This window comes from Meriones unguiculatus, chromosome 2, assembly GCF_030254825.1.
Source record: "Meriones unguiculatus strain TT.TT164.6M chromosome 2, Bangor_MerUng_6.1, whole genome shotgun sequence".
In the NCBI taxonomy this organism is placed as follows: domain Eukaryota; kingdom Metazoa; phylum Chordata; class Mammalia; order Rodentia; family Muridae; genus Meriones; species Meriones unguiculatus.
In genome coordinates, this window is record NC_083350.1 from 85,390,039 (window position 1) to 85,402,932 (window position 12,894).

Consider the following 12,894-nt stretch of genomic DNA (forward strand, 5'->3'; position numbering starts at 1 on the left):
CTTTTTGGAAGCAGATTTGAATTTTCACTCCAATCTGGCAACCACATAGGATTTTGGTGGAGAGCAGGATTATGCTGGAAGTTCCTGAGAGGATGAGATGATTAGTGCCTCTCAACATAGGACCAAGGAACAACTTAGAGACACACAGGCTTAAAAGGTTAATTCTTTAAATATTTTTTAAGTATGTGTAACCACGATACATTTTTAGCATACATAAATGGCAAATTAAGTTCACTAAATTTTCCAATACCTTTGAAAAACTTCCTGTTAAATTAGTTTTCAAGAAATCAAACATTAAACAGCTTCCTTAAGTGGGTTCTGAGCACATCTCTTGGCCGTGTGTTTTTAGACACACACATATGCACACATACACGGCTGAGAATCTAGGTGGTCTAAGGTAGAATTTCAGATATTATTATCCAAATACAACATGCCTTTTCCCAGAAATCTGTATTAACTGTTCTTTCAGAGCTTGGATGAGACGATGCTGGGACTCTGAGTCAGTTCTCTCTGCTGCCTGCTTCTCTCCAGACACTTGATTAAGTAGATGCTGCAGATGGAACCTCACACTGCAAAAGCCTTCCACACACACCGGCTCACTCATCCACTGCCTACCAACCCTCCACTGATGTCTCTTCAGAAAAACTATAAGATGAATGCTGCATAATAATAAAAACTGCATGGTATTGGCATAAAAACAGAAAGGAGGATCAATGGAACCGCGTAGAAGACCCAGAAATAAACCCACACACCTATGAATACTCGATTTTTGACAAAGAAGCCAAAACCATTCAATGGAAAAAAGACAGCATCTTCAACAAATGGTGCTGGACCAACTGGATGTCCACATGCAGAAAAATGAAAATAGATCTATATTTATCACCCTGCACAAAACTGAAGTCCAAGTTGATCAAAGACCTCAGCATAAAACCAGATACTTTAAATCTGTTAGAAGAAAATGTGGGGAACAGCCTAGAACTCATTGGTACAGGAGACAACTTCCTGAACAGAACACCAACAGCACAGGCTCTAAGAGCAACAATCAATAAATGGGACCTCATGAAACTGAAAAGCTTCTGTAAAGCAAAGGACACCGTCATCAAAACAAAACGACCGCCTACAGATTGGGAAAGAATCTCCACTAACCCTTTATCTGACAGAGGACTAATATCCAGTATATATAAAGAACTAAAGAAGCTGAAAAGCAGCAAACCAAGTAATCCAATTAAAAAATGGAGAACAGAGCTAAACAGAGAATTCTCTGTAGAGGAATATAGAATGCCAGAGAAACACTTAAAGAAATGCTCAACCTCATTAGCCATCAGGGAAATGCAAATTAAAACGACCCTGAGATATCACCTTACACCCATCAGAATGGCCAAGATTAAAAATCTCAAGTGACAACACATGCTGGAGAGGTTGTGGAGAAAGGGGAACCCTTCTCCACTGCTGGTGGGAATGTAAACTGGTACAACCACTCTGGAAATCAATCTGGCGCTTTCTAAGACAATTAGGAACAGCGCTTCCTCAAGACCCAGCTATACCACTGCTAGGCATATACCCAAAGTTTGCTCAAGTACACAAAAGGGATACTTCCTCAACCATGTTTATAGCAGCTTTATTTGTAATAGCCAGAACCTGGAAACAACCCAGATGTCCATCAACGGAGGATTGGGTACAGAAATTGTGGTATTTTTACACAATGGAATACTACTCAGCAATCAAAAAGAAGGAAATCATGAAATTCGCAGGCAAATGGTGGGATCTAGAAAAGATCATTCTGAGTGAAATATCCCAGGAGGAGAAAGACAAACACAGTATACACTCACTTATATAGACCTATAAGATATGATAAACATAATGAAATCTATACACCTTAAAAAGATAATCAATTGAGCGGACATGGGGTAAGATGATCAATCCTAGTTTAGAAAGACAGATGGGATGTGCATTGAACGTATGACAGGAGTCTACTGAGCGCATCTGAAAGACTCTAACTAGCAGTGTTTTCAAAGCAAAGACTCATGACCAACCCTTTGGCAGAGTACAGGGAATCATAAGAAAGAAGGGGAGTTAGTCTGATGGGGAAAGGATAGGAGCTCCACAAGGACCAAATATATCTGGGCACAGGGTCTTTTCTGAGACTGACATTCAACCAAGGACCATGTATGGATATAACCTAGAACCTCCACTCAGATGTAGCCTGTGGTAGCTCAGTAACCAATTGGTTTCCCAAAATGAACGAACAAGGACTATTTCTAACAGGAACTCAATGACTGGCTCTTTGGCCTCCCCACCCCCCAGGGGAGGAGCAGTCCTGTTAGGCCACAGAGGAGGGCTTTGCAGCCAGTCCTGAAGATACCTGATAAAACAGGATCAGATGAATGGGGAGGAGGTCCCCCGCATCAGTGGATTTGGAAAGGGGCACGGTGGAGATAAGGGAGGGAGAGAGGGACTGGGAGGGAATGAGGGATCGGGACATGGCTGGGATACAGAGTTAATAAAATGTAACTGATAAAAAAAATAAAATTAAAAAAAACCCCAAACACATATGTATATAAATGTTAAAGCAAAATCATCCATATATATATATATATATATATATATATATATATATATATATATATATATATATACAGGATTTTTAACAAAAAACAAAAACAAAAAAACAAAACACAAAACAAAAACAAATGCTGCATAAAAAACAAAACAAAACAAAAAAACAAAAGAAAAAACTGCTCTTTCTTTTTGCAAGATCAGACCAATTAAAGGTTTCTACTAAAATATTATACACTGAACTTGCTGACACGTTGCTTCCCTCAGAACATCAGTCCTTAACCAGAAGAGAATCTCCCACCCATCACCTCCCCATGGCATATCGAGGAACATTTGGAGATGTGTGTGTGTGTGTGTGTGTGTGTGTGTGTGCGCGCGCGTGCATGTATATATATACACAGATGTTCATGTGGAGGTCAGGGGTCAATCTTAGGTGCTAGTCACCTTATTTTCTGAGACAGGGTCTCTCATGGGCTTGGAGCTCACCATGTGGACAAGCTGGCCAGAAAGCTGCAGGAACCCAACTGTCTTCACCTTCCCAGTGCTAGAGCTCCCAGTGAGCATTGCCAGGTTCTGCTTAGCAAACAACAACAGCCCCACCCCAAAAAAAAAGATGGGTTCTAGGGACCGAGCTCAGATTCCCCCTACCTAACAGCCAAGCACTTTACCTCCCTACAGAGTCACTAACCCTGACCTTTACACATTTCTGTTGTTGTTCTCATAGCAATGGGCTGCTCCTGCCATCTAGCTGGGAAGAGTCCAGGGAAGCTGCACAACATTTGACAGAACACGGCCCCTCAACAAAGAACTATCCAGTCCAGCGCCAATAGTGCCCATGTTGAGAAGCCCCACCTCTGTGGGATCTGAAACTATTTTGAATCATTTTCCAAATGTTTGAAGTTTACTCGGCAACAATGTTTGGAAACAGAAGTAATCATTTACATTATGATTGCTATAATCAGTGAATAAAAGTGTAGGAAGCCCAGATAATTTTGAAGATTTTATGTATATGAAAATTTATGCATTATTCATATAAAATTAAAATTTAACTGAGAGTCTGGCATTTTATCTAGTAACCTTGCTGGAAATGAAGATATTTCCTCCAGCTCCTCACTTTGACATTTTCAAACTTTTTGTCTTAAATTTTACAGAAAAAATTAGTTTTTAATTTTCAATGAGAACTGCTTTCATAACTTGATGTAAACCAATGATTTTACTTGAAAGATGCTTACTGATTGTCTTCCACTGAATGAGAGATATTAAACAGATTAATTGTCTCTCAGAAATACCATAAAGCCATGAACACAGATACTAAAATTAGTCTCTTTCATAAAATTATACTAGTTAATGTGATGTGTTAGTAAACTCTATAATGCTCTTCTGTCATGCCAGGAGTTGTTCACATTTATTCTAGATGCAGACTCAGATTTTCCTCAGATCTTACCCCCAATATTAGAGTCAGAGTCTTTCACTTGTGTTTCTTGAAAGACTATTTCTTCTTTTTGACTTTCAAAACACAACAAAGTCATTACTATTTCAGAAGCATGTAAGTAATTGTCTCAGACAAAATTCGACATACCAGGACTGGTGATATGGCTCAGTGGGTGAAGTACTTGCCATACAAGTGTGAGGACCAGAACTCAGATACACGGGCACACACCCCAAATCCTGGGGCTCCTAAGGGAAGGTGAGAATTGGAGAATCCTGAAGCTTGCATGCCAGGTAGTTCGATACACAAAAGAGCAAACAACAAGAGACCTTGACTCAAACAAAGTAGAAGGTTAGGACTAGAACACTTATACAACATGCCAGCCAAATCACCAAAACAAAAAGGAAAGCAACACTAAAGTTTCAAACAGTAATATATATCCTAACAGAAAGTGGAATGTGCTGGAGTCAGAAGGGCTGTAGTCTGTTCTGGTTCAGCAGTGGCTGCTCTTTGATTTGCAGGTTTCAGTTTCATTCACAATTTGGATTGTTAAGCCCAATGGACCCCAAGAGTGGCATCAGTTGACAAGGACATAAGCCTTGAGTTAAATCCTGACTGAGAAGCTGGAGCCAGGTCTTGTAGGTAGGACACACACAGGAGTGTTTGCTTTTTAAGGGCCCAGCCCCAGCCACCTGGCTTCACAGTACAGACTGATTCCAGACGGCAGAGAGCTGCCTCTGCATTCAGCTCTACTGTGACAGCTGCAGACAGCACAAGCATTGTCCGTGTAAGGCAGCAGATCAGTGCTGGCTGTGGATGCTGTATAGGAAGTGATAGTAGATACCAGAGAGAATGGGGGAAGGAGTAGTTAGTCCAGTTCCCGCATGCTGTTGTGTGTATCTGTGAAAGAAAAAATAAAAAAATAAAAATTTTTTAAAAAAGTAACTGTTCCAGTTTTCATCATGGTCAGGTCTGGGCCTGTGCATGTTTGTGGATGAGGGAGTCAGAGATGAAAATGAATATTTCCAGGCACTTTCACCTTTTTAACAGGCACCGTCTTCTACACTTCCTGTCTTCTCTGCCTGGGACTTTTTGGCCATATATTCTCAAGGGTAGACTGCACAGGGGAGGAAATTCTTGCTTAATTTTCTCCTTTAGGTACCCAAGACTCAGGGGTGTGCCCAGCTTGCAGATGGTGCTCAGTAAGATTGACTGAATGAGCGAGAGAGAGCCCTGCCCTTTTGTCTCAGGGAAAGTTCTTGCAATAGTGGTGAATCGTTCCCATCCCAACACTTTCAGTTCTGCAGGACTGAGGCAGAGAAAGTGAGATCTCCTGGCAGGAAATGCCCCTCCTGGCTGAATGGCAAAGAGTTCAAAGGAAGAGCTGGGGTCCAAAGGCAGCAGAGGAGAGCTGGGTGACCTGGGGAGATGAAGTCTCTAGGATTGTAGTGATAAGCAGATTTTTTTCCTCAGTTCTTTGCTTGTTTGTTTCTATGAACTTTTTAGGAACTAAAATACATGCTTTCCTTTAAAAACAATGACATGAACAAAACTATGTACAGGGTTCCAGCTTGCATAAATGTCTTAACATGCATCATTTTTTCTGAAGACAGACAAGGTCACTCTTTCAGCTCTCGGTGTTTTCCTTTTGTCTTAGGGTTTTATTACTGTGAAGAGACACCATGACCATGGAAACTCTTATAAAAGAAAACATTTAATTGAGGCTGGTTTATAGTTTCAGAGGTTTAGACCCTTACCATCATGGCAGGAAGCCTGGCAGCAAGCAGGCAGACATGGTGCTGGAGAAGGAGCTGAGAGTTCTACATCATCTCATTTAGAAGAGCTCCACCCTAGGACCCAAACTACTACCAACCATACCGTATCCTGAATCAAGTTGCAATGCATGGATCTGGGAACAAATGCCCAAATTACAACAATATTTCTGTGAAATGAATAATCTAAAATTTTTAATTTTTCCATCTGGGGAAAAAATGAAATGTTCAGCCAATCCTGAATGGTGTCAGAGAACAGCCAGCTTCCAGTTTCAAGTTCCTTAGCCATCAAGGCTCACGGTCCCTGTAAAAGCTGCCGGTTACATGTAGAAACTGAAGAAGCCAACCAGATTTTCAAGATCCCTGTTAGCTGTAAAAGTTAGTGTCCTTTATTTCCCTCTACTGGCCCTAATTCACTAAGACAGCATCAGGACCTTCCTCCATACCTGCCATCACAGAATTCCCCAGGCTCATTTCCACTTTCAGCGTTTAAAGAAACAGAGCTGGAATGTTCTAAATCTACGGTGAATGAAGAGCCTCTCTGGAACCTCTCACCAGTCTGCTTCTGATAAGAAATACCAGATGCAAAAGAGGAAGATTAACTGTGCAGGCGATGAGCTCGTTAATTACAATAAATTATACAGTGACGGCAGAAGAGGGGTCTGGAGGGAAATGCAGTTTCATTTTGAACTTGGCTAAGGCATCTGTTTCTGTCCCCAAAGGGAAGGAGCCAGAGCACCTCAGGTTCATTCAGCCAGGCACGCTCACTGCCTTCCCTGCTGTGTGGGGTGGGGGAGCTGTGGCTGCTGCCCTTTTCTCTCATCTTTCCTGCCTGTTGAGGGAGCCGCTTTAAATAGGTTAAAGCTACTTTGTGGGTAGGTTTAAAAACCCCAAAGCTACTGGCAACTGAGTGAGCCTTTCTGTCAGTGTGGGATGGTTAGAGTTACCTAATCTGAATATTAGCTGACAGGACCCTTAGCCTAGCAAACTGCATGGTATCTTCTAGCCCTGTTCAAAACCATCGTTTCTCCCCTGCTTTTCTCTCTTCCAGCCTCTGCCCCTCTGGCCTCATTCTTGTTCCCTTTCCCTCTCCCCTAAAAATGACTTGAGCCTCTGATTCTTTTTTGAAGAGCAATGAAATGCTTGTACTGTTTAGGCAACTATAAACAAATGTGGAATAATAAGCATTTGTTCCAACTCATCAGCTAACAGGTTCATTATAGGTAAGCACCAAGGCTCCCTTCATAGCCCTTTCCTGATGGTGCTCACCTTCCTGTCTCCCAGCAAGGAACCAACCACAGCTCCCATCTACTCACCCGTAGGAGAGTGCAGCGGGAACTGTTGAGAAGATAATCTTGCTCTTACTACGAATATTTTCTGTTCTTATTATGAGTTGAAGTTTTTAATAAGAAGGTCAAATGGAGTTTCCAATGACCTTCCTTTTAAAATGCTAACTGCCCATGGCTTCACTGTCCCTGACCTCTTTTGTAGTCCCATCACTTCTCTCCTCTCCTCGGTGTTGAAGGACTCCCCAGTGACATTCACTGCTCAGACAATTTGTTTTTCAAGTGCTTCTGTGCTCACTGCTCAGCACTGAGTGATCATACTTGACTCTCTCTGTGTCCTTTCTAGTTGAATGATCTGGCGAAGAGTCCAAACTTCATTTACATAAACATACAGCATGGGTTCCTCAGAAGGGTTTTCCTGGCCTTTTGAGGCAGAGTGACTGTACACAGGGCAGAGGGCATGGTCCTTGGTCGCCTGTTCTTCTTTGGAAGGTGCTAATAGCTCAGGGGCAGCAAGAACTTCTTTGACCCCGTGGAGAGGATGTTAGTGACAGGACAGGAAGAGACCTTTGTTCCTTTCTGGCACAACAGATATGCCTTGAAAAAGGTACCCTTGAGGTGGTCTGTCCTCAGAACCCCAGCACACCAGGAAGTCACCAAAGATACTTCCCAGATGCTGAAAAAATACTTTTGATACAGTGACCATCAAGTATAAACCCAGTTTACATGATGTCAGTTTTCTACCTTATACTGATGAGAATGTACAAAAATAAATAGAACTTTTGGTATCATATGTTTATGATGGTAAAAACTATCAACAGACACAATGTTCAAAAGATATTGATAGTGGGGTTACCATGATTTTCCACAAGTAATGCTTTAAAATACTTTCATATCATTCTTTTACCATTTATATTAACTTATATTTTTGGTGAATAGTTTTGACAGTATTTGCAAAGTAAATAAGGCTTAAGATAAAAAGTCTAAGCTTTGGTGGCAAATAGAACTGAGTAAAAACCCTCATGTATATTTTTCCCACATAACTGTTTTGAAACAAGACATTTATTCTTTATGCTTTGAAATCCAAATCTTCAGAGTGCCTACAAAGGCCTCTATGCATGTTGTAGTCTGTGTTGTAAGATGTCAAAGTCTCCATCATTTCTGCTGCCCTCTTTACCTTCCTAAAATGCTGAGTTACACTAGATCTTAAGACAAAGCAATAAATGTGTTCCTTGTCTTTTCTTGAGCTTCTATGCCTTCCTGAACTTTTCCCTAATCCATCTCCTCTTTGGATGCTTCTCTGGTCTTTTTGCATCTCTGCACCTCTGCAGACTCACAACACCCAGAATTTATCCCCATCAAGAGTTCATCATGTAGAATGGCATGTTCGTCCCCCCTGCAGTACGCCAGCCAGTAACAAGAGCTGCATCTTATTCATCTTGCTCTCATTCGTGCCAGCATTTGGTAAAACCACTAAATACTTACTGGATTTAACAGGGATAGATGAGCATAAATCTATCCCTCCAGTTATAATGAGGAATGCAAGAAATGCTATTGTTAGTTCTATTACTCAGCCTCCAAGGTATTTCTAAAATAGCAGTGAATGCAAGATGTCTGCAAAGAAAACCTATTTGCATAGTATCTCCAGGTACCATTTCTTGTATCACAAAAGGCTCATTCACTAGAATTAGAACTATATATCTCATCTTTAAGATTCTACTTAGCTGGGGCTGAAGGCTCAACAGTTCTTCAGGCTCTGAGTTTCGTTCCCTGCACGCATATCTGGCAACTCACACTCACCTGTAACTCCAGCACTCCCTTCTGGCATCTGGGATGCTATACACTCGTATAAACATACATACAAGTAAAGAAATATGTTTAAAAAGACTTAATTAAAAAAATACTCCTTGACTCATGAAATCCAAAGTGAGGGAGGAGGATATTCATGGGTCAAACAAACAGTTTAAGAGTCAATTGCTGGGGGCTGTAGAGATGACTCAGAGGTTAACATCACTGTCTGCTCTTCTAAAAGTCCTGAGTTCAAGTCCCAGTCAACCACATGGTGGCTCATAACCATATATAGTGAGTTCTGGGTACCCTTTTCTGGCATGCAGGCAGAACACTGTATACATAAAAAATAAATAAACAAACAAAGAAACAAATAAATCTTTAAAGAAAAAGAGTCAATTGCTTCTCTTGCTTTTGATTTAAGAAATGGTCATGCCCACAGACAGAAATTATTTGAAGAATAAATGTAAAGGTATGTTGTTAAAAGAACAGGCCTCATCCTATGTATAAAACATCTACATATAAAAAGATCAGAAAGAAGACAATCTCTTCTGCAAAATGAAGACTTGAAAAAAATGTCCTTGGACTCAGAAAGCAGCTACAACTCATTCCCTGCCACATGCCCTGCACTTCCATTGATGCACACGGGCGTCCATGGAAACACGCCTGAGGTATTCATGCTGAGGTCCTACCATCCCACACTGCAAATATACCTGCCAGGGTTTGTCACCCCTCTGCTGTTTTTGTGTGATTTAGTGTTGTGGTTAGTCTTAGACAAAAGCTCAAGGTGACTTTATTGCCCAGGCCAGCAGCTAAGTGAGAAGGCATCTGCTATGCTTAGCACACAACAAGCTTGCACGTGCCTATGACAGAATCAAAGGAAGGGCTGGGAGGCAATGGCAGAAGGCAAGTGCTTCCCATTGGGAATCCAGTAAAATGCGCATCCAGGGCCTCAAGTCAGCACAGAGTTAATAAGTAGAAGGAAGAAGACAGAGTAAAAAGAGAAAGCATAGACCAGAGGAAACTGCTGTAGAAAGAGATGGGCTTTGTGGTAAAAAGCAAAATGTGCTTTGAGCCCTTGGGTATTGAACAAGACACAAACATTTATTATGTGCCTATTGGGTGCTGTGGGTCATGTAAGAAATGTGCATATAAATTTTCTATGTGTTTGTATAGAAAATCAGGGTGAAAACTTCACAGGCAGGCCACCAAATGATTTAATAAACAGAATAATAAGAATTAATAATAGCTTACAAGTGTTTACATTCAGAGGTGTTTTGTAAAGAAATTGACACATATATCACCCTCTCTGATCTGCTTCTATGCATCTCTTTACCTTTTGATGTCACTGCTTTGGGACCCGGATGGAATATGAACAGCAATGTATCCAGAACTATGGACCATCACACAGGTATAAACAAACTGTGACTCAGCTTATAGACTTGCAGTGTTCTGTTTTCTCTTCTTCCTGAGATTTTTCTGTCACCCAAAATGCACCCTGGTTTCTCTCAGGATGCTAGATGATATTTAAGGAATTAATGCAAGCAATATACAGGTTATAAGGCATCAAATCTCATGAGACAAGATTATTCTTCATTGTTGATGATAAGTAACCTGAAAGAGTAACTGAGCTCCCTAAAAGCCAAGTTCTTCAAATAAGTAACACCATTTTGTGTCTTCAATTTTATACAGTCCAGAAAGGGAAATCGTAACTATAACTTTTCAGTTATCGCCATAAACATTCAAGGCATGTGAATTTATTGTCTCCTAATATGCTGGACTAATTCAATGGAGAAAATAGAAGGTAACATATATTTATATAATTTATGTTTTTGCTCATTTTTTTTTCCTTGAAGAAAACTTCTGAGATGTGTCTTCAGTCAAAATTCGAATGCTGGAGAATCTGTGGGTTGTGTGAGAATTCCAGTGGCTTCCAAGGACGATTGAATCCCAGCGATATAAGGAGGCATACCAATACTGAGCCTGTGGCCCTGCAAGCAGCCTCCCTCCCACAGGCTTGCCTTTAATCATTGTTATTGATTCTGGAGAACCATGTCGTCAGCAGAACATTCAGGACATTAGTCTGGGGAGACATTTAAATGGCACGGTCTTTGCCGGTGGAAAAACCTAAGTGTGCAAATCAGCCTGTAAATATCTAGCAGCACAACTGCTACACCGTGAGTCACATTAGTTTTCTAGGGCTGTCATAATAAATCACCATGAAATGGTGGCTTAAATGAATAAAAATTTCTCTCTCACACTTCTGGAGGCTACAAGTCTGGAAACAAGGTGTCAGCAGGTCTGTGCTCCACTCAAGGCTGTGGGAAAGAATCCTCCCTCCATCTTCCTAGCTTCCTGTGGTTCCCAGCAATCCTCGGTACTCCTTGGCTCTTAGGTGCATTACTCTGGCTTTTGCCTTTGTTAATTTTCTTTTTGTGTTCTAATTTGCTTTCTATTGCTGTGATAAAAACAAAAACACTGAATGAAAAGAACATGGGAAGGAAAGGGTTTATTTGGGTTATAGGTTAGAGCTTATCGTCATTAAGGGAAACCAATGTAGGAACTCAAGGCAGGAACCCGGAAGCAGGAACTTAAGCAGAAACCATGGCTTGCTTCCTCTGTTTTACTCAGCTACCTTCTTATACAACACAGGACCACCAGCACAGCAATAGGACCGCCCACAGTGGACTCACATCAATTAGCAACCAAGAAAATGTCCCGTAGAAATGCCCACATGGCAATCTGATGGAGACAGCTCCTCAGCTGAGACTTCCTCTTCCCAGAGATCTGGATTTGTGTGGAGCTGACAAGAGCCAACCAATACAGTATGACTGTATCTATCTCAGCTTCTATTTCCTTCTTTCCTGTCATTAGTCACTGGACCTCAGACCCATCCGAATCCAGCATGCTCTTCCCTTAACTGACGATATCCTCAAAGACCCTATTTCCAGAGAAGGTCACATTCACAGGTCTTGGGATTTGGGATTCATTGTATCTTTTGGTTTTGCTCTGTTCTTGTTTTTTAAGACAAGGTCTCATGTATCCAGGCTGGCTTTCAACTCATTATGTAGTACAAAAGACATTAAAATTATGATCTTCTTGCTTCTGGGTTCGGTGGTACATGGTTTGCGTGGTGCTGAGCATGAAACACAGGACTTGGTATACCTTTCTGTGGGAGAATACTTTGACTCAAAACACACAATGAAATAACATTTATTTAATGCTGTCTTTCAAAGTTTTGCATTCCCAGAAACAATGACAGTTCCTTCATGCTCTGGGAGCTTGCAAACTGCTTGGTGTTTACAGGTTTGGAATTGAGCCATTCCACTCTAAGGTGTGTAGTGATATAACACTGTTGTTTTAATATTCAACTCTCTAATGGCAATAAACTTTACTGTTTCTGTGTGCTCATTTCCTTTCATATAATATCTTTGCAATGGTGTCTGTTTATAACTTTTCCCCATTTTTAAGTTGAGTTGTTTGCTTTCCTGTTGCTATGATTTGCACCCCAAGGCCCATGTTTAAGCTCTTGGCACTGTTGGGAGGTTCTCAAATGCCTTTAAGAGGTGGGACCTTGTTGGGAGTCTTTCAGTTGGTCCTGTGGAAGTATGCCCTTGAAGAAGAGTCTTCTTCACTCACCTTTTGCTTTCCAGCAGCATGGACATGTGGCTTACATCATCACCCCCCTCTGACATTACATGCAGCCTTGCCAAAGGACCAAAGCAGTGGATTCAATTGATCAAAAACTGGCACTTCCAAAATTTTGAGCCAATACAAACTTTACTCTTTTTAATCTGAGTATCTCAAGGTTCTAACACTAACAGAAAGCTGGCCGGAGCTGGTTTCTATACTTTAGGGTTTCTTTGCATGTGGGGTTGGAGCACAAGTCTTTCAGCAGATGTGCACTTCGCACATTTCCCTCTCAGTATGTGATTTGTCCTTGCACTCCCCTGCCACGCTTTGCTGTATTTACAACAATTTGGGGGTAGGATTTCCTTTTCCTTTGTGACTTCCTGTTTGACCATGTGATTATTTGGGATTATGTTAATTTTCTTATTTGGAA

The 12,894-nt window shown here is 41.1% G+C and overlaps 1 long non-coding RNA gene across 1 annotated transcript in view; it reads left to right on the plus strand.

Moving 5' to 3' along the window:
• The window catches only part of LOC132652407 (uncharacterized), a 39,668-nt gene extending 26,821 nt beyond the window's left edge, over nucleotides 1–12,847 (plus strand). Inside the window, exons 3-4 of the long non-coding RNA XR_009589945.1 lie at nucleotides 10,211–10,242; nucleotides 10,688–12,847. This is a non-coding gene — a long non-coding RNA (uncharacterized LOC132652407). The remainder of the gene's footprint in view (nucleotides 1–10,210; nucleotides 10,243–10,687) is intronic.
• Nucleotides 12,848–12,894: the final 47 nt, after the last annotated feature.